At 41.6% G+C, this 21,463-nt stretch overlaps 1 protein-coding gene and 1 long non-coding RNA gene across 5 annotated transcripts in view; one reads left to right on the top strand and one right to left on the bottom strand.

The window, feature by feature from the left end:
* adamtsl3 (ADAMTS-like 3) overlaps positions 1-21,463 on the top strand; it is a 760,337-nt gene that overhangs the window by 596,294 nt on the left and 142,580 nt on the right. The gene's annotated exons all lie outside the window — the stretch shown is intronic.
* Positions 1-21,463, bottom strand: part of LOC134355646 (uncharacterized) — a 114,892-nt gene that overhangs the window by 48,566 nt on the left and 44,863 nt on the right. Inside the window, exon 3 of one of the 3 annotated variants that reach the window (XR_010020142.1) lies at positions 4,746-4,827. The exons of the other annotated variants lie outside the window; for them this stretch is intronic. This is a non-coding gene — a long non-coding RNA (uncharacterized LOC134355646). The remainder of the gene's footprint in view (positions 1-4,745; positions 4,828-21,463) is intronic. 3 annotated transcript variants of the gene reach the window in all.

Raw genomic sequence — 21,463 nt, 5'->3', positions numbered from 1 at the left:
AAGCACAAAATTGAAACAGATGATATCTGTAAGTCTGGAAAGAGATGACGTGAGGTTTGAAATAATGACAACAGGATCCAGTAGCAACTCTTCAGCCATTTCTTTTGCCACTGAAAATCATCAAGAATATTTGTAATCACTGTCGGTTATAATTTCCTCTTGGCAACCCTGTTTCACTATAACTGCCTGGTGTTAGTGCATTCACCAGATGAGATGCAGTCATTCGCATTATTGTATTGAGATGTTTCTCTTTGTGGGTTTGAAAGAATGTTCATCAACCTGATAGCAAACTTACCATAAAGCTCATAGGTAGTAAGACAATGCTCTTTGAACTTAGCAAACTTTCTTGTTATTATAATGTGACTTCATCAATTATTTTACATTAGGTAATACCTGGTGGGAAATACTATAAGGCCTATATATTAATGAATTTATCTATTTATTGATTTAATAAGCATCTGCTAGTCTCGTCAGACCATGGATTTGCGTCTTGGAAAGTTTCCAGGGCGCAGACCTGGGCAAGGTTGTATGAAAGACCAGCAGTTGCCCATGCTGCAAGTCTCCCCTCTCCAGGCCACCGATGTTGTCCAAGGGAAGGGCATTAGGACCCATACAGCTTGGCATCGGTGTCGCCGCAGAGCAACGTGTGGTTAAGTGCCTTGCTCAAGGACACACATGCTTGATTTACAGCATGGTATAGGCCCTTCTGGCCATTTGAGCCATGCTGCCCAGCAATCCCCCAATTTAATCCTAGCCTAATCATAGGACAGTTTACAAGGACCAACTAACCTACCAACTGGTACGTCTTTGGAGAGTGAGAGGAAACCAGGGCACCCACACCATTGCACATAAATTTTGGGGATTGAACCCAGATCACTGGTGCTGTAAACTGTTGTGCAAACCACTACACTACCATGCCACCTCATCGGATGGCATTTCCACTTAGCCTGTTGTTTCCTGCAAATTTTAATGGGGAAGAAAAAGGAATGGTGTGCTCTAAAGGAGTCTTCCTGATAGCCCAGCCCCATCGCCAAATACGGTATGTTCCCAAATGTAAAACGTCCCACAGCCTGGTTCTGTCATGGCTGATTTTCTTAGTGAATCTTGGTTGTGCACTTTTTCAGCAGGTGCCCTATTGCCATTGTTTGCTGTACAATAAATTCCATAGATACCACATTGGATGCCTTGGGTAATTTTTTTCCTAGTCCAGAAGAAAGTTAACTTTAGTCATATCATGTCAGTTTAAGTCATATTCCTCACGTCAGACTGAGAACCTTGTTTCATCCTGATTTTTTAGTGAGCACAAGATGTGTACTGACGTCTACTAGAATTATTCAGCAGTATCACCCTTCCTTTGTTTAGTTTATAAACTTACTCAAGTCAATTTCACTTACTGACGTACTGGACCCCTTAGCCTAATCTTTAAAAGCCAATGAGTCTAGCACCACTGAGCATCTGGTAGTGGCTGAAATAGGTTCGATATTTCATTCTACACAAATGAAGAGTCTGGTAAGTTCCCACATACAGTCTTAATTGGCTTTAAAAACCATTCCCCCTGCATTTTGTGAGCTGTTGCGGGATCCTTGAGTTTTTTTGTGTGTTTCTCTGGATGACATGAACATCAATTTCTTTAACTTCTGGAAACCACTCCCCTCAGTCCTGTTCTTTTTATCCTGGCTCCCTTCTCTCATTCTCTCAGTCTGCCCATCATTCTTCCTCACCTCCATCCCTTTATGCTGTGGTCCACCATTCTCTCCTGTCAGGTACTATCTTCTTTTGCCGTTTGTCACTTCCAATCACCTCCCAGTTTCTTCAATCATTTCCACTCTCCCTACCCAATCCCCCCACTTCCTCATCTGCCTATCACCCCCTATTATTTGGATCCAGTTGTCACCTACTCCATCTCTTTCCCCACCTTTTTATATTGGCCATTTTGCCACTTTCCAGTCCTGGTGAAGGGTCTTGCCCTGAAACATTGACTGTCTATTTACCTCTACGGCCGCTACCTGACCTGCCCAGCTCCTCCGCCTTTTGGTGTGATGCTTTAAAAGCTATCACTCTCAATGAAGTACATTGAGCATGTGTTATCAAGTAAATCCAGGGGCAGGCTTTGTGCTTCCAGAAGCAGTGATTCCTTTTGTCTTTCTTTCTTTTTTTTTCCTTTTTTTTTCTTTTTAAATCTTTTTATTGAATAAGTATACAAAAAGGTAAACCATATAAACATTAATACAATGTTAAAATATAATAAAATTCCAGAAGGTATCAATACCAAAAAAAATACTACAAACAATGTAATTTAAACATAAAAAACCAAGATAACATAATAGTATACTAAATTTTATATGTATATCAATGGAAAAAAAGAAAAAAAAACCCCCAAAAAAAAACCCACCGTGCAACTAACTAAAAGCAAAGCAAAGCAATGGGCTAACTTGAAACCAAACAGAGTTAAACTTAAAATCACGTCCTCAATCCCGACCTCCATTAAAAACAGTGAAAAAAAACAAGAAGGGTATATATTACATTAAATGAAAATATCGAATAAAAGGTCCCCAAATCTGCTCAAATTTAAATGAAGAATCATAAAGGTTACTTCTAATTTTCTCCAGATTCAAACGTAAAATCGTCTGAGAGAACCAAAAAAAGGTAGTTGGAGCATTAAGCTCTTTCCAATGTTGTAAAATACATCTTTTCGCCATTAAAGTAAGAAATGCAATCATTCTACGGGCTGAAGGGGAAAGATTACTAGAAATTTTGGGTAGTCCAAAGATAGCAGTAATAGGGTGAGGAGAGATATCTATATTTAATACCTTAGAAATAATATTAAAAATATCTCTCCAAAAAGTTTCCAAAGTAGGACAAGACCAAAACATATGAGTTAAAGAGGCTATCTGCCCCGAACATCTATCACAAAAAGGATTAATATGCGAGTAAAAACGCGCTAACTTATCTTTGGACATATGTGCTCTATGAACCACTTTAAATTGAATTAGGGAATGTTTAGCACAAATAGAGGAAGTATTAACTAATTGTAAAATCTGCCCCCAATCATCCACAGAAATGGTAAGCCCCAATTCCTGTTCTCAATCTACCCTAATCTTATCAAATGGAGCTTTCCTAAGTTTCATAATAATATTATAAATCATAGCCGATGCACCTTTCTGACATGGATTGAGGTTAATTATCGAATCTAAGATATATGTAGGAGGAAGCATTGGAAAGGAAGAAAGTATAGTACTTAGGAAATTTCTAACTTGTAAATATCTAAAAAAATGTATTCTTGATAAATTATATTTATTAGATAATTGTTCAAAAGACATAAGGGAACCATCTAAAAATAAATCCGAAAACCGTAAAATACCCTTAGTCTTCCAGATTTGAAAAGCGCGATCCGTAAAAGAGGGAGGAAAAAATATGTTACCTAAAATAGGAATCGCGCAGTGATTCCTTTTGGACTTCAAGAAACAACAGTTGACTTTATTGAACATAAAGAGGCCATTTAGCTCAACTGTCTACATTAATGTTTAGGCTCCACAAAAATCTTCTCTCTTTTCTTCATCTTACTCTGTGAACACATTTCTGTAATGATTTCTCATCATGTCCTTGTGCACATTCCCCCAGGCAATATTCATACAATTCAGATGCATCATGATGTGGTGCAATTGCACACACTACTCGTTTTCTGAGCAAAGAATATTGCACTCTTCATGTTTATATCAATTGATGATCACATTCTAAAATTCTCTATTGCTTCCCTAAATGTTCTAACATTTTTATCATCATTTATTGACCCTTCTCCTTTATGATCTATGCATCTATTCCTCTCATTTCAGGATTTCCCTCAACAGTGGCATGTCATTATTGACTAGATTTTTACGTACTGAGTTAAAACTTTTGCCCCTGGTCTTTGGTCACCTTTCAAAATATTTCCCATTGAACTTCTACCCCTGTGAACATTCTTTGTACCAATTTATCTTCTCTGGCACCATCTTATCCGCTAAAAATGAATCCTTTCTTCCCAATGTATTAATTTGGAATTTGATTAATTTTTCCATGTGCTCATCTTTTCCCAGTCCATGGTGTAATATTAAAAAGATTCCCAGCATCCATTGCTCTTTATGAAAGAGTTTTGAATTTCTATAACTAAATGCTCTTTTGTATCTTCAATCAGGTAAAAAGATGTGTAGTCACTGAAACCAGCATCTTTTCTCAATTGATGTTCCAGGATAAGCAGTTTGTATTAGCTCATATTATAGGGTGACATTGAGTGGAAAAATAAACATAGAATAAAACCTTTCATCAACATTTAGGTCCAGTGTGTGAGCTCCGCAAAAATATTTTTTCCAGCATATATGACATTAGAATTGTTATTGTAACACTACTTTGAAGAAGCTATTAAATACCAATTATACTTCCTGCCTTTATTAATTGGGCTGGCTGGTGGTGTAGTGGCATCAGCGCCGGACTTCGGAGCAAAGGCATCCAAGTTCGAATCCAGCGGCTCCCTTGGACGCTTACCATCCATGCTGGGTTGAGCGTCGAGCTAGTAACTCAGCTTTGTAAAAATAAGAAAGCCTGCTTAAAAAAAACGCTGTCATGACGGCATCCCTATGACTCCATTTGGAGTTAAGGGCTTTCTTCTTCTTCTATAATTCTACCCAGTCATTATTCTGAGGAATACAATAAACAATATTTTGGACACGTTTGCATTAAAAAATCATTAAAAGTGAGATCTTAAAACTTACAAACATGAGAAAATCTGCAGATGCTGGAAATCCAAACCAAAACACACAAAATGCAGGAGGAACTCAGCAGGCCAGGCAACATCTATGGAATGGAGTAAACAGTCAACATTTCAGGCCGAGGTCCTTCATTAGGACTGAAACTTACAAATTCTTCCCAGCCAGGGAATGCTTATAAAAGAGGCACTATGTGAGGGTCTGACACTGAGATTGAATTGGATGAAACTGAAGGTGTCAACTTCAATAGGAAGGTCTTGAGCACAAGAGGACATGCAAAACTGTGTGAGACAGACTGTGAAACAGGGAGGGAGGACCAGCAGGCAAGAAAAGGGCCAACCTATGAGTTGAGATAAATAACTTCAAAGGATAGAATGTTAGAGGTGTATTTATGCATGCTTCAGGAGTGGTGTGGATGCAAGAAGTTAATTAAGAAGGTACAGCAGGCGATAGGATGTTGGACCCATGACAGATAATGGAGGTCTTCCCTGCAAGATGACAGATGCCTCTGAAAGCACATAACCTGAATCTTACCAATGCTGCTAAATCAGCATTTTCATTCTACATTGATGTGAGTGACGTTGATTGCACGAGAGGACCTCTTCGGCCAGTCCAGCCTTACTTCGTCCACTTGGACCTCAACAATCTAAAGTACTGTACATGAGTCTATGCACCAAGGATTAAAGTCAAGCTTATGGAATGGTGCCATTTCTATGAGAGGAGACACAGTCAGGTTTTAGATAAAATGAATGAAACAGGTAAAGGCGTGACAAAAAGACTTTCTAGTGGAACGTGTTTTATAATTTTCCCTCTCACAAATTATATTCTGAGAGTATGGCATAAATGCATTGTGGGTGTCATCACTGACACATCTCCCTGTTGTGTCTGTCTGATAGAGGATAAACAGCTATTAATTAGTTTGATGAATATTATTTGAGTTTAGAATTGCCAATAGTTATCCAATATTAATTAAGGTCATGAGAACAGATTTGCACATGTTCATGGGCATACGCTCCGGATTAAGAATGACTCCCTTCCACTCAGATTTTATGAGTTATGATTGGCTAATGAGGCCAATATGCAGTTTGGGCAGCACAACGTTTTTTTCTGTCACATGCCACTGTTGCCACCCCATTACCCTCCTCTGTCTCCCTCTCTCACCCACCATTTCCCTTTGTGAAGCTGTCAGTGCATTATACTGGGGGAGGAGGTAAAAGAAAGAAAATAGAGGCCAATTAACATGACTTTAGTGGTTGGGAAAATGTTACAGTCCATTATTATGGATGAGATTTCGGTGTACTTGGAGGCACACGAGAAAATAAACCAAAGTCAACATGGTTTCCTTAACGGGAAATCTTGCCTGATAAACCTTGGAATTCTTTGAGCTAATAACAGGCAGGATGCACAAAGGAGAGTCAATGGATGTTGTTTATTTGAATTTTCAGAAGGCCTTTGGCAAGGTGCTGTATGTGAAGCTGCTAAACAAGAGAAGAGCCCAGTGTGTTGCAGGAAAGATACGACCATAGATGGACGATTGGCTGACTGGCAGAAGGCAAAGAGTGGGAATAAAGGGGGCCCTGTCTTGTTTGGCTTTCGGTGACTAGTTGTGTTCTGCAGGGGTTGGTGTTGGGTTTTCTATTTTTCACATTAGATTTTAATTATCTAGATGATGGAATTGATTGTTTTGTGGCTAAGTTTGTGAATGATACAAAGATGGATGGAGGGCTGGTAGTGTTGAGGAAGTAAGGAGTCTGCAGAAGGTCTTAAATAGGTTAGGAGAAAGACCGAAGAAATGGCAGATGGAATACTGTCTCAGGAAGTGTAAGGTATTGCACTTTGGTAGAGGGAATAAAGGCATAGACTATTTTCTAAATAGCGAGCAAATTCAGAAATCAGAAGTGTTAAGGGACTTGGAGAGTCTTAGTGCAAGATTCCCTAAATGTTAACTAGTAGGTTAAGTCAGTGGTAAGGTAGGCAATTATAATTTTAGCATTCTTTTCGTGAGGACTCAAATATAGCAGCAAGGATGCAGAGGCTTTATAAAGCAATGTTTAGACCATAACAGGAGTGTTATGTGCAGTTTTGGGTCTCATATCTAAGAATGAGAATAAAGGGGTACTTTTATTTTTGGCTGCTGGTAACTGCAGGAGTTGGTGTTGGGACCATTTCTTTTCACATATATGTCAATGATCCAGATGATGGAATTGATGGCTTTGTGGCTAAGTTTGCAAACGATGGGTGGAGGAGCAGGTAGTGATGAGGAAGCATGGAGACTCCAGAAGGACTTGGACAGATTAGGAGGATGGGCAGAGAAGTAGCAGATGGAATGTGGTTGGCATCTGTCTGTCTCGAAGGACAGTGGGTGATGATGATCATCATCATCACAAGCCTGGATGGAAGGTAAGGAAATCCTGAGATGCCTAGTCTTCAAGATCCCCCTTTTGACCTCACCTGTGTAGTCCAAAGAAAAGCTTATGAAGCAATACATTTCACACCAGCTTGGCTGCAGAAGCTGCTGGAAGGATGTTTATTGACATCCAGCCACTGTATGGGCTCCACTCTGGATTTGTTGCCTGGTTTTACTCCCATAGCCTTTGTCTCTCTCAAGGCTGCCCACAAGGCAATGGGGCTATGTACAAATAGCTGGGGGCAGATGGAATACAGAGTCGGGAAATGTATGGTCATGCATTTTGGTTGAAGGAATGAAAGTATAGACTATTTTCTAAATGGGGAGTGAAGTCTAAAATAAGCGATGCAAAGGAACATTGTGAGCAATTTTGGGCCTCTTATCTAAGAAAAGGTCAAGAGCGAGTCTAGAGGAGGTTTATGAGAATAATTGCAGGAATGAAAGGGTTAACGTATGAGGAGCATTTGATGGCTCTGGGCCTGTATTCAGGAAAATGAGGGAGAATCTCACTGAAACCTCCCAAACATGAAAAGACCAGGATAGAGTGGACATGGAGAGGAAGCTTCCACTATTAAGAGAGTCTAGGACTTAAAGCGGAGGTTGATTCTTGATTAGTAAGGGTGTCAAAGGTTACGGGAGAAGGCAGGAGATTGAGAGGGAAAATAAACCAGTCATGATCGAATGGCATTACAGACTCGATGGGCCAAAGGGCTAATTCCTAATTCTGCTCCTGGTCTTACGGTCTTACACCAGGACACTGTAGGTCTTACCATTGAGGATCAAACTTTTGTTGTAGTTACCAGACTCTAAACAGCAAGGTTTAAAATGTCGGTGCACATCACTGTATTGGACAATATGGAAACATTGCAAGGAAATTTTTGTATAATTACTATAAATAAGCATCTGTGTACTGAAGTTAAGCCAAAGCTATCGTAGTTTAATATGAGGCTATTTGGGGAACAATAAATTCACTTGACTCCTTGGCATAAACACAGAGAGCTGAATTTCAGGCCCCTGTCTGGTATTCATTTAATAATTTAACACATAGTTGCAACCATGTAATGCATATCATATTCCCTGTTAGTAGAGTAAAACCTAGTTTCTCGACTGAAATTGAGGGATCAAGTTTTACATTTTGCTCATCTCTTCAATACATTAGTGGCAGCATTTTTTTTAACATGCTTCAAGGTTGTGTCAAGAATTAATATAATTAGATAGTGTGGGAAAAATGTTGTGGCACTGATGACTTATACAAATGCAAAACATCTTTTCTAAGTTATTTCTACAGTTTTCCAAAACCTGTATCAATAAAAACTCACTATTTTATTCCCTTCCATTACTGTTAAGTACACTTGCCTGTAGAACCACTTGAAAGGAAACCTACTTTTGCCCTTCTACTTATCAATAAAATTTACAAATTCTGGCACTGTTCCCATGGCAAAGGAACATTCAAAGATTCTGGCCCAAGTATCTGCTTTTTCTGCTCCCTCTTTTTTGCTTGAACCACATCACGCCAGATGACATTTCTACCTAGAATGGGAACAAAACTTGAACGAACTATCTAACTTGAACACACTATCCAATTTGTATGTTAGTCATTTATTGTGACCACAATAGCATTTACTTTAGAAAGGACAGACACTTTGATAAGCTCAAACACGAGAAAGTCTGCAGATGCTGTAAATCCAAAGCAACACACACAAAACACTGGAGGAACTCAGCAGGTCAGGCAACAACTATGGAAAAGGGTAAACAGTCAATGTTTCAGGCCGAGACCCTTCCTCAGGATAAGCTATCAATTTTTGTTCACATTTGATCTATCCTGTCTATGACCCTTTGCTCTATTTTTTTGGTCCAAATCTTCACTGATTATACAAAATTGTATTGGATTCAATTCAATAGATTTGTTCCAGAAGGAAAGAAAGATAAACCAGATAACTAAGAACTAAATGGTCCATTTTAGGTGTACTCTTTGAATTTATTATTTGGGATGCGATAACGAGGCATTTAGAAATTTTTTGTTTTTGTCAAAGTAAGATAAGATGAACTTAATGTTTGACAAATCATTTGGAAGGCTTTGAAGAAGCAGCCAATTAGAATAGTTAAATGATATATGGGAGATGTCGTATAAGTGGATCGTAAGACCTAACAAAAGGCATATTAATTGAAGACAAATAGACAGTGCAATCTAAGTCAATAAATGTGGGGCAAAACAAGTGAATGGAATGTAAAAATAATTAAATGAACAAATAAAAAGTGAAAGAGTCATAGTTATAGAGCATATAAACTGGCCCTTCAGCACAACTCATCCATGTCAATGAAGACTCTCATCTAAGCCACATGCACAAAATGAAAGAGGAACTCAGCAAGTCAGACAGCATCTGTGAACTGTCCTGATGAAGTGCCGAGGCCCAAAACATCATTTCCCTCCATAGATGTGGCCTGACAAGCTGAATTCTTCAACTACTTTGTGCGTTACTCATGATTTCCAGCGTTACAGAATCTATCGTGTCCCATTTAAGCTAGCCCGTATACCTGCATTTAAACCATATCCCTGCATTTAAACTATATCCCTTTAAACCTCTTCTATCCACATACCTGCCCAAATGTCTTCCAAACATTGTATTGTACTCCCACATACCACCCTCGGGATGAGAAACAAATGTCTCTCAGATCCTATGAAATCTCTCCCCTCTCACCTTAAGCCTCTGTCCTCTAGTTTTTGATTCTCCAACCCTGGGAAAAAGAAAGAATGTGTGCATTCACCCAATCTTTACCCCGCATGATTTTATACATCTTTGTAAGATATCCCTTTAGTCTCCTAGGCAGCAAAGAACAGTGTCCTAATTTGCCTAGTTTCTCTCTATAACCCAATTCCTCAAGTCTTGGCAACATCCTCGCAGTTTTTTCCACACTCTTTCCAGCTTAATGGCATTTCCCAAAAATATTATGGTCTCCTAAGTAGTGTAAGAAAAGACAAGTGTAGATACATAGATTAAATCACGGTCAGTGTGCAGTTTACAATTTTCAAGATTGTTTATTGTCATTCTTCAGTGCACCTGTATAAAGGAGAATGTTAAAAACGCAAACAACAGGAATTCTGCAGATGCTGGAAATTCAAGCAACACACATCAAAGTTGCTGGTGAACGCAGCAGGCCAGGCAGCATCTCTAGGAAGAGGTACAGTCGACGTTTCAGGCCGAGACCCTTCGTCAGGACTAACTGAAGGAAGAGTCCTCCCCACTGATCTCCCTCCTGGCACTTATCCCTGTAAGCGGAACAAGTGCTACACATGCCCTTACACTTCCTCCCTTACCACCATTCAGGGCCCCAGACAGTCCTTCCAGGTGAGGTGACACTTCACCTGTGAGTTGGCTCGGGTGATATACTGCGTCCGGTGCTCCCGATGTGGACTTCTATATATTGGCGAGACCTGACGCAGACTGGGAGACCGCTTTGCTGTACACCTACGCTCTGTCCGCCAGAGAAAGCAGGATCTTCCAGTGGCCACACATTTTAATTCCACATCCCATTCCCATTCTGACATGTCTATCCACGGCCTCCTCTACTGTAAAGATGAAGCCACACTCAGGTTGGAGGAACAACACCTTATATTCCGTCTGGGTAGCCTCCAACCTGGTGGCATGAACATCGACTTCTCTAACTTCCGCTAATGCCCCACCTCCCCCTCGTACCCCATCTGTTACTTATTTTTATACACACATTCTTTCTCTCTCTTTCTCTCACTCTCCTTTTTCTCCCTCTGTCCCTCTGAATATACCCCTTGCCCATCCTCTGGGTCCCCCCCACCCGCCTTGTCTTTCTTCCCGGACCTCCTGTCCCATGATCCTCTCGTATCCCTTTTGCCTATCACCTATCCAGCTGTTGGCTCTATCCCTCCCCCTCCTGTCTTCTCCTATCATTTTGGATCTCCCCCTCCCCCTCCCACTTTCAAATCTCTTACTAACTCTTTCTTCATTTAGTCCTGACGAAAGGTCTCGGCCTGAAACGTGGACTGTACCGCTTCCTAGAGATGCTGCCTGGCCTGTTGTGTTCACCAGCAGCTTTGATGTGTGTTGCTTAAAGGAGAATGTAGTGATTGTTACTCCAGATCCATTGCAGCATAAACAAAACTCAGTAAGCATAAAGAACACAATACAAAACTTCTAAGTTTGGAGTAAATTTTATTATCAAAGTACTGTACATATATGTCACCATATACAACTCTGAGATTCATTTTCTTGTGGTCATATTTAATAAATCTGTAGAATGGTGAGTAGGGCCTCCGTCGGTTAGAGTTGACCATGAATATTGCATCCTAGCTGTCTAGAAGTGCAAGCCTGCGCAGTACGATATGGAGAGCAAGCTGTTGCCCCTGTAGCAAGCTCCCCCTTCTCCATGCAACGATAAACCGAAAGGAATGGCAGAGACCTATACAATGTGGTACCAGCAGCATAGCAGGAGTTGCCAGTCAGCATTGAACTCAATGTAGGACTGCCTTGGGGACTCCAGCTCTGGACTTTTCCCTCAGGGTCTACTCCTGAAGCCTTCCCCGTGAGTGGGTATAGCTGCAAGGCAGCGGAGGTTTGAGATCAGAGTTTTCTTTCTCTTAGCTGAGCCATCAACTACAGCTGATGAGCTCTATCTGCCCGAAGTGACTGGTTTTCCGGTGCCGGTGACCGCCTTTGCCCCTTCTCCTGACAGTAGAAACGGTTCTACCAGGCTTAGTAGCTAAGCCATGTGTGAAGGCCAGCTGGACTTGGACATGGTTGTCAGAGGCTTTTTGAGGGAGCATTCTACAGGTAGTGGGAACTTGTCCCCATTACCACCCCTGGCTGTAACAACCTTAGAATAGTAAATATAACAGAATCAATGAAAGACCGCCCAACGAAGGCAAGATCAAGATGGCACCGGTGATCATCAGCGACGTTCTGTGGGCTGCAGAAAATTGTTCCAATGCAAAAACACAATAAATACAGACATAGACTGATTGTATTCAACACTGTTTATTTGGATCGTCACCTCAACTGGTTTTCACTCCATCGATGCAAGTAGGTGTTGTTGAGGTCAGTAAAGCAAATGTGAGTACATAGCTGAGATGTATGAAATTAATACCAGAGTTGAAACAGTTTGGCTGTCATGAAAGGCATGAGTTGCTGTTTTCCACTAAAGTGTAAGAAACTAAGAGGAGATTTTTTAAAAAAATAATGAAATGCTGTAACAGTCAATTCAGGAAGGGGACTGGCGTATGAGGTGGGGAGAGATGAGGGAAAGAGAAGTTTGAACTGTGAACATCCAGTTTATCAATTACAAAATAGAGAAGTGCGTGAGGGAAATCTCTTAGATGTCTTAGAGAACCAGTGAACAATCATATTCAATTTTCAGGCAGTCTTTTGAATTGGCATTCATGAATCCATCCAAAACTGCTGGAAGAGTACTTAACCATGCAACTTGGGATATTTGTTCTATCTGTATCCTTGTGGAGCAAGCCAATCAGCATAGATTTTATGTAAATACTGAGTAATTAGGCAAAAAAGTGTCAATGTACTTTAATGACTCACTGTTTCAGTTCTCAGCATTATAGTGGGAAATGAGGGAGATTTTAACTGAGGTGGGAAGAGTGCCAGGATATCAGCACAGGGTGAATTATCCACAGATCGTAACTCTGAATTAGGGGATTTCACAAATTACAGCCTTGAATGAGGAGATCAAAGCAGTGGAGAAGTTAAAAGGAAGATGAATGGAAGTGGCCCTGGGAAGTGTCGAACACCTACCAAAATTCTTCAGTCTATGGAGTAGTTCCTTCAGGTTTGCAGAAAAAGCAGGATGTTGTGGCGAACAGGTGAACCCAAATGCAGGACACTGACAGGGAGGGAGAGTAATCTGAAGAGTGTTTATTACTGGTTGCAGGGAAGGCAGGGGAGTAAGGATTAGCCCAAGGAAAGCAGAGGGGAGAGCGAGGCTTGACCGGGGGTCAAATGTGGGTTGCTGCAGTGAAAACGTGGCGTTTAACCACAGAGCCAGAGGAGAGTGTTGGCGGGCGGTGGGACGAGGCAGAACAGGGATGTAGACCAGGGTGTGAGCGAGGCTGGAGGAGAACGGCAGGCAGGAGGATGAACGGGAAGGCAGGTGGCGTGCAGTGCTCCTGTTAACACGGAGAGACAGAGTTAACACAGGCAAACAACAGCGCAGAAACAAAACTTAGAGTACACAATTCTAAGCTGCCTAGAACGTGAACTACCACACTGGCTGAAGCAACGATCTGGCGATGAGTGAATGGAAAGCCGGGGTATTTATGCTGCAGGTTAGATGAGATTCAGGTGCGCCGCAATCAGGAAGCCCAGGAGAACAAAAGAAACGCCACACCCACCGCGCCCAAACACACACACACACACACACACACACACACGCACACGTGCACACACACACCAGCATGCACAGCAGGAGAAACGCGGGGAAAAGGGAATTAGGAGAACCTGAGGAATAAGTGGGAGGGACGACCAGGACCGTGACACAGAAAGTTATTGACCAGTGAACAATATTAATAATAGGGAAAAGGCTAGTATTTATAATAACAGATGCAGTGGCAAGTTCATTGGAAAGCGTTAATACAATTCGGTAAAATCAGTAGGGGTGTATGAAAAGGAAGTCATGATTAAAAATCTGTCCAATCTTTTTGAAAGTGTAATGAGGAAGATAAGGGAGAATGAATGGAAATAATGAGCTTTGACTTTCATGAAGCTATTGCTATGGTATGGATTTGGAAATGCTTGATATATTAATGATTTGGATGAGGAAACTCCCAAGTTTGTACATGACATAAAACTTGTGGGAAGAATATATTCTGTGAGGAAGATACAAAAAGTCTCCAATGTATTTTAAACAAGTTGCATGAGTGGACAAATGCATGGCGGATGTAATTTAATGTGGATATATGCATGGTTGTGCACTTTGGTTCTAAAGACATAGAGACAGATTATTATCTGAACAATGATAGATTGCCTCTCACCTTTTCTCATTCACCCCTGGGTATGCTTATGCACTGATTGCTGAGAGCCAGTGTTCCATTGCCTCAGGCAGTTAGCAATACAAGTGGTATGTTGACACAGAGGTTTGAATATAGAAGCAAGGATACCTTGCTGCAGCTGTGCCAGTCCTTGGTGAGACCCGTCTGGGGTACATGTGCAGGTGTGAGAAAGATAGCCTTTGCCATTGAGCGAGTGCAACAAAAGTTGATTCCACTAATTCCGTGGGCGGCAGAACCTATGTACGAGGAAAGATTAAACCTGTAATCACAGGAATTTAAGGGAATAAGAGGGATCACAGAAAGCTATAAAATTCTAACAGGACTAGACATAATAGCTGCGGTGAGGATATTCCCAGTGGCTGGAAAGCGCAGAACAGTGGTCATAGAGGCAGGATACATCCCAGGCCATTTAGAACAAAGATGAGGAGATCTTTTTTTGTACTCAAGAATTCTCCACCACAGAAGGTCATGGCCAAGACATTAAAAATAAAGGTGAAAATAAAGAAGTGAAAGTATTTCTAAGAACCAGGAGATCAGGGGGTAGCAGGCAGAAGGAAAGAACCAGGTACCAGAGTGGATGATCAGCCGTAATTGTGCTGCATGGTAAGCAGGATAAAGGGGTGAATGGATTGCACCAATTTTCTTTCTTTCTCTGTAGCAGCCTCAAATCAATATTGAGCACATGAAGTAGAAACCATCAGGCTTCTTGGCCAGCAAGGATAACTTCACTCACTTCAACACAACTGACTCCACAATCTATGGACTCACTTACAAAGACTCTACAACTCATGTTCTCAGTATTATCTATATATGTATTTATTTATTGTTTTGTTTATTTTTTATTTGTATGGCTTATCTTAATTTTGCACATCGGTTGTTTGTCGGTCTTACTTCTGTGTAATTTTTCATTGATTCTATTGTGATTTTTTGTTCAGCTGTGAAAGCCTGGAAGAAAATGAACCTCAGGGTTGTATATGGTGACGTATACATACTTCGATAATAAATTTACTTTGAACTTTGAACTTTGAGGGTGGGGGCCTTGAAGTAAATGATTGTCAGGAGAATATGAGATGGAGAGTGCATGAGGGGAGCAGATGTTATAAAAATGAGAAGGAGCCTATTTGGATCTGGTTCCCAGCTCTGAAACCTACTCCAGGAAAGGGCCTTTAAATAACCCCGCTTCAGAGGAGATAATGATCTTACATCATGGCTTTTCCAGGAATAACCAACAACAGGTGCTTCTCAGAACATAATTTCTCAGGCAATGCTCTAGAAAATATTGTGTGGGGAAAGATGTCAGCCTGCGTGCAGCAGTTGCAGAAATCACGGCAGGCACGCATTGCTGACTTGGTAGTTGGTAGTGTGAGGTTAATTTTCCAGAGTTCCTGAATGGTCCCCGAAAATACCAGAATCACATTCCACTGCAGAACCGGGAAATTTTCAGATGTACAGCACTGAAGGAAATGTTTCTGAAGTTGTGAGGCGTGGAGAGGAAAGAACTTGATTATGATGGTGATCAGGGGTCAGAAGTTCAAATTCTACAGCAGTCAAGAGTGAAGCTCTGCTCAACAAACCAGAAAATGACAATACAAGTTATTTGTTTCTAACTTCACCTTGATATAAATCTAAGCCTAAAATAAATGTTCCTGTTTGATTCCCATAACAAAGCAATGAAAGAAATCCAAACAGAATTCTAAATTGACGCAGTGCCGAAAACCATCCAGCCCATGCAAGGGCAGGATTTTTCTTAATTTCCATTTCATCCCACTCCTCCTTGTAACTTTCCTCACAGTTATTTTTGTCCTAGGCATGTCTTCCCTTCTTTCATGCTGGATATTGGACTTTTTTTCAATGCTTCACCTTTCCCTTATATCTCTTGATCACACAATTACCTGCCGTGATTCCCTCTCTCTCTCTCTCCCTCTTGTGCGAGAGTGTGCAGTTTCCAGTTTGCCTCGCCCACTTCACCCACTTTCTTCGTTAATTTGTCTGCCTTTTTTTCTGTTTCTGTCTGTACTGAAGGTAACAGTTTAAAACTAATTAAGCTGTTAAAAATGCCTCAACACATTGCAGGCTTTTTTTTACTTTGTCTAGATATCATTTAGCTCATAATTTCTGTTATAAGCTACCTCCACTATACGGATGTTTACTCTGTATCCCCCTGGCCAACCTCAGGGTCGCTCGGATCGCTGTCGTCTAGGGAAACAGCCTCGGCCTCGCCAAACTGGGTAATTAGTTTGTGTGGATGCTGTGTGATGTACCCCACCCCGCCCAAATAACAGACAATACACCAGATACGATTAAATGATTTACAGTTTATAGATATTACTGGAACTATATAATTAAAAGAGAATAAAATATAAAAGGAAAATAAAAGGCGCCACACTTATCAAATTTCAATCTCTTCGTGCACAAAAAAACCCGTTGGAGCTCAAGGACCTTCTTCTTCACCCTGTGACCCCCTCGGACCACCTCGACCGGCCGCCTGGGACCAACAACGGTGGTCGACCAGACGCTCCACATGAGTCCGTCTCCATCTCCGTCTCCTCGCCGAACGTCCCGCTCGGGGTCCGACCCCGTTAGCGGACTCACAGCACCTCGTCCATCCTCTGTCTCGCTCTCCCGCCTTCTCTCCCAAAACCCCCTCGCAAACAGCATCTTCAAATACACCAAAACCATAACAACTATCCCAATTGGTTAATAACGTATTTCTTATCACCCTCTAAGCCACAACAAGCTGCTAGCGCAAACTTTCTCAGCGTTTAAGACAACAAAGCCGCATTCCCCAGATTAACATAACAAAGACACCATTTTAATTAGCCTCCGCAGTAACATAAAAATCGAAACCCCCTTACAACTAGATGCTCTCTGCAGTCATGCTTTGAAAGCTTAAACTCTGAACTCTCCTTGTCGATGTAGTTGTTTTTTTTCTTTCGGCTGACCCAGTGACTTCTCTGGATTAGAGAGTTTAAGTTATCAGGAGATTGGATAGGCTGGGTCTACTTTCCCTGGAACGGAGGAGGCTGAGAAGTAACATGATTGAGGTATATAAAATAATGACAGACATGGATAGGGTAGGTAGCCAGAGTCTTTCCCATGGCTGGGTTGTCAAAAATTAGAAGGCGTGGATTTAAAGTGAGAATGAGAAGATTTAAAAGGAATCTTAGGGATCACTTTTTCTACAAAAAGTCAAGATTCAAGATTGTTTAATGTCATTTCCCACACATAAGGGTAAAGGAGAAATAATTGTTACTTTGTATCCGATGCGACACAAAAAAACACCTAAGATAAAAAACACAACTATGCAAAATGCAATAAATATCAATACATAAGATAGCTTATATACATAGATTGATTATATGTCCATAAAGTGATGCTATGCACAGGAGTGTCTATACATAAGGTAACAGACAGGAAAGGATAAAGTAGTGATGGTGGGTTAGTGGGTGGAAGTGTGAGCACCATTATTGGGAGCTGGAGAAGCCATTGTGTCTTTCTGTGCTGCCATCTCAATTAAAATAGGTGATACATGAAATGATTTGCCAGACGAGGTGGAAGCAGGAACAATAACAGCACTTAAGAGCCATAGAAAACATAGAAAACCTACGGCACAATACTGGCCCTTCAGCCCACAAAGCTGTGCCGAACATGTCCTTACCTAGGGTTACCTATAGCCCTCTGTTTTTCTGAGCTCCATGTACTTCTCTGGGAGCCTCTTAAAAGACTCTATCGCCACTGCCATTGCCAGCAGCCCATTCCACGCACTCACCACGCTCTGCGTTAAAAATCTTACCCCTGACATCTCCTCTGTTCCTACTTCCAAACACCTTAAAACTACGCCTTCTCATGCTAGCCATTTCAGCACTGGGGAAAAGCCTTTGACTATCCACATGATCAATGCCTCTCATCATCTTGTACACCTCTATCAGGTCACCTCTTGTCCTCCGTTGCTCCAAGGAGAAAAGGCCGAGTTCACTGAACCTATTCTCATAAGGCATGCTCCCCAATCCAGGCAACATCCTTGTAAATCTCCTCTGCACCCTTTCTATGGTTTCCACATCCTTCCTATAGTGAGGCGACCAGAACTGAGCACAGTACTCCAAGTGGGGTCTGACCAGGGTCCTATATAGCTGCAACATTACCTCTCGACTCCTAAATTCAATCCCAATATTGATGAAGGCCAATGCACCGTATGTTTTCTTAACCACAGAATCAACCTGCATAGCAGCTTTGAGTGTCCTATGAACTTGGACGCCAAGATCCCTCTGATCCTCCACACTGCCAAGAGTCTTACCATTAATACTATATTCTGCCATCATATTTGACCTACCAAAATGAACCACCTCACACTTATCTGGGTTGAACTCCATCTGCCACTTCTCAGCCCAGTTTTGCATCCTATCAATGTCCCGCTGTAACCTCTGACACAACACCCCCAACCTGTGTATCATCAGCAAATTTACTAACCAATCCGTCCACTTCTTCATCCAGATCATTCATAAAAATCACGAAGAGTAGGGGTGATCCCTGAGGCACTCCACTGGTGACCGACCTCCATGCAGAATGTGACCTATCTACAACCACTCTTTGCCTTCTGTGGGCAAGCCAGTTCTGGATCCACAAAGCAATGTCCCCTTGGATCCCATGCTTCCTTATTTTCTCAATAAGCCTTGCATGGGGTACCTTGTCAAATGTCTTGCTGAAGTCCATATTAAGAGTTACTTAAATAAGCAGAGCATAGAAGGATATGGAAATAATACAAGCAAGTAATCGATATAGTTAGGCATGATGGTTAGCGTGGATGCAAAGAGCTGAGGGGTCAGTTTCTGTGGTGTACAACTCTGGCTCCGACTTGACATTTAACTTCACAGATTTCATAGATTGGCACTGACTTCTAATGGGAACCATTGTGAAATGGATTTTAATCAAAGTAAATTATGTAAGTATGCAATATCATTCTCTTTAATATCTATGCTGCAAAGGATTATTATCTGGTTATATTAATTCCAGCTCTTTAGATAGTGTATGATGCAAAAGTCTGGCTTTGTGCATTGTTTATAATGCAATGTCAGTTTGTAGCATTGGAAGTGAGACAGTATGAACATGCAATAGGATCACAGGTATTGATTGTAGAGTTTTACTGATCATAGTTTTACCGAACTGTTACTGTTGGTTTATGTACGATTGATAGAAACCAAAATAACTTGCCTTTTGGATGTGTGGAGGAGCCAGGGGCTAGCTCAGACACCTCTGTGGTAATGTATAAAATGGATAAATGAAGCCAGCCTAAAGCTTTGAACCTTGCATGACTGACAGCTTAGTAAATTATTTATTTATAGTATGGTCTGATAGCTGATATTCCAAAATCTGGTATTCCGTTCATGAGAAGTTTTACTTTATTGAATTGTAGCTGTTGGCTAGATTTTCTGCCATGCCTGACATTAAAGCTGAGTTGCTTATTTTTGAAGTACTTCCATTGCACTTGGCTTCAATAGAATATTATCAAAGGATTTGATCTGAATGTAGAAAAGAACCGATTGTATTAACACTTCACAGAACCTAAGGACGGTCCAAGTGCAGTAAAGTCAATTGTGAACTTAAAATAAAAACAGAAAATATTGGAAATACCTAGCAGGTCAGGCAGTATCACTGGAAAGAGAAAAAGTATTACATGACACACAATTTTGTTTTCTCTTTCCACACTAGCTGCCTAATCTGATTAATACATTAAGCTTTTCCCACTTTTACTTCAGAACTCCAGCAGCTTTCTGACATTGTTCCTGTATAATGCAGGATTGCAATAAAAGAAGTAACTGTTTTAAAAATTAAAATTAGCAAGATGGCGCTGGTGACCAATGACAACATTTTTCAGACAGGTCACAAAGTTACTATATACTCCAACACAAGAAAATCTGCAGATGCTGGAAATCCAAAGCAACGCACGCAAAATGCTGGAGGAAGTCAACATGCCAGGCAGCATCTATGGAAAAGAGTAAGCAGATGACGTTTCAGGCCGAGACCCTTCTTCAGGACTGGAAGGGAAGGGGAGAAGTCAGAGTATGAAGGTGTGGGGAGGGGATAAAGTAGTACAAGGTGATGGGTGAAATTGGGAGAGGGGAAGGGGGAGGGGGTGAAGTAAAGACCTGGGAAGTTGATTGGAAAAAGAGACCAAGAGCTGGAGAAGGGGGAATCTAATAGAAGAGGACAGAAAACCATGGAAGAAAGGGAAGGGGGAGGAGCATCAGAAAGAGGTGATGGGCAGGTAAGGAGATAAGTTGAGAGAGGGAAACAGGAATGTGGAATGGAGAAAAAAAGTGGGGTGCTGCACCACTGGACATGCGAGAAATCGATGTTCATGCCATCAGGTTAGAGGCTACCTCGACGGAATATAAGGTGTTGTTCCTCCAAACTAAGCGTGTCCTCATCACAGCAGTGGAGGAGGCCATGGATAGACATATTGGAATGGGAATGAGAAGTGGACTTGAAATGGGTGGCCAGCGGGAGATCCTGCTTTTTGTGGTGGACAGAGTGCTCAGCAAAGTGGTCTCCCAATCTTCGTCGGGACTCACCGATGTACAGGAGGCCTCATTGGATACAGTAGATGACCCCCAACAGACTCGCAGGTAAAATGTCACCTCATTCAGAAGGACTGTTTGGGGCCCTGAAGTTGCGGGTGTAGGGGCAGATGTGGCACTTGTTCTGCTTGCAAGGATAAGTACCAGGAGGGAGATCAGTGAGGAGGGACAATTGGACAAGGGAGTCGTGTAGGGAGCGATCCTTTGCGGAAAGTGGGTGGGGGAAAGATGCTCTTGGTGGTGAAATCCTATTGGAGATGGTGGAAGTTATGGAGAATTATGTGATGGACATGGAGGCTAGTGGGATGGTAGGTGAGGACTAGAGGAACTCTATCCTTGGTGTGATGGCAGGAGAATGGGGTGAGGGCAGATGTGCGTGAAATGGAAGAGATGTGGGTGAAGCCAGTGTTGATGGTAGAAGAAGGGAAGCCCCTTTCTTTGAAGTAGGAGGACACCTCAGTTGTTCTGGAATGAAAAACCTCATTTTGAGAGAAGATCCAGCAGAGATGGAGGAACCGAGAGAAGGGAATGGCATCTTTACAAGTGACAGGGTGGGAAGAGGTATAGTCCAGAAAGTTGTGAGAGTTAGTGAGTTTGAATAGATATTTATAGGTAAGCTGTCTCCAGAGGTGGAGACAGAGAGATTGAGATAAGAGAGAGAGGGTTCTGAAATGGACCAAATAAATTTGAGGGCAGGGTAGAAGTTGGAGGCAAA

The sequence above is a fragment of the Mobula hypostoma genome, chromosome 13 (genome assembly GCF_963921235.1).
Source record: "Mobula hypostoma chromosome 13, sMobHyp1.1, whole genome shotgun sequence".
In the NCBI taxonomy this organism is placed as follows: Eukaryota; Metazoa; Chordata; class Chondrichthyes; order Myliobatiformes; family Myliobatidae; genus Mobula; species Mobula hypostoma.
Note: the sequence above shows the minus strand (reverse complement) of the source record. Positions and strands in the feature narration are given on the sequence as shown.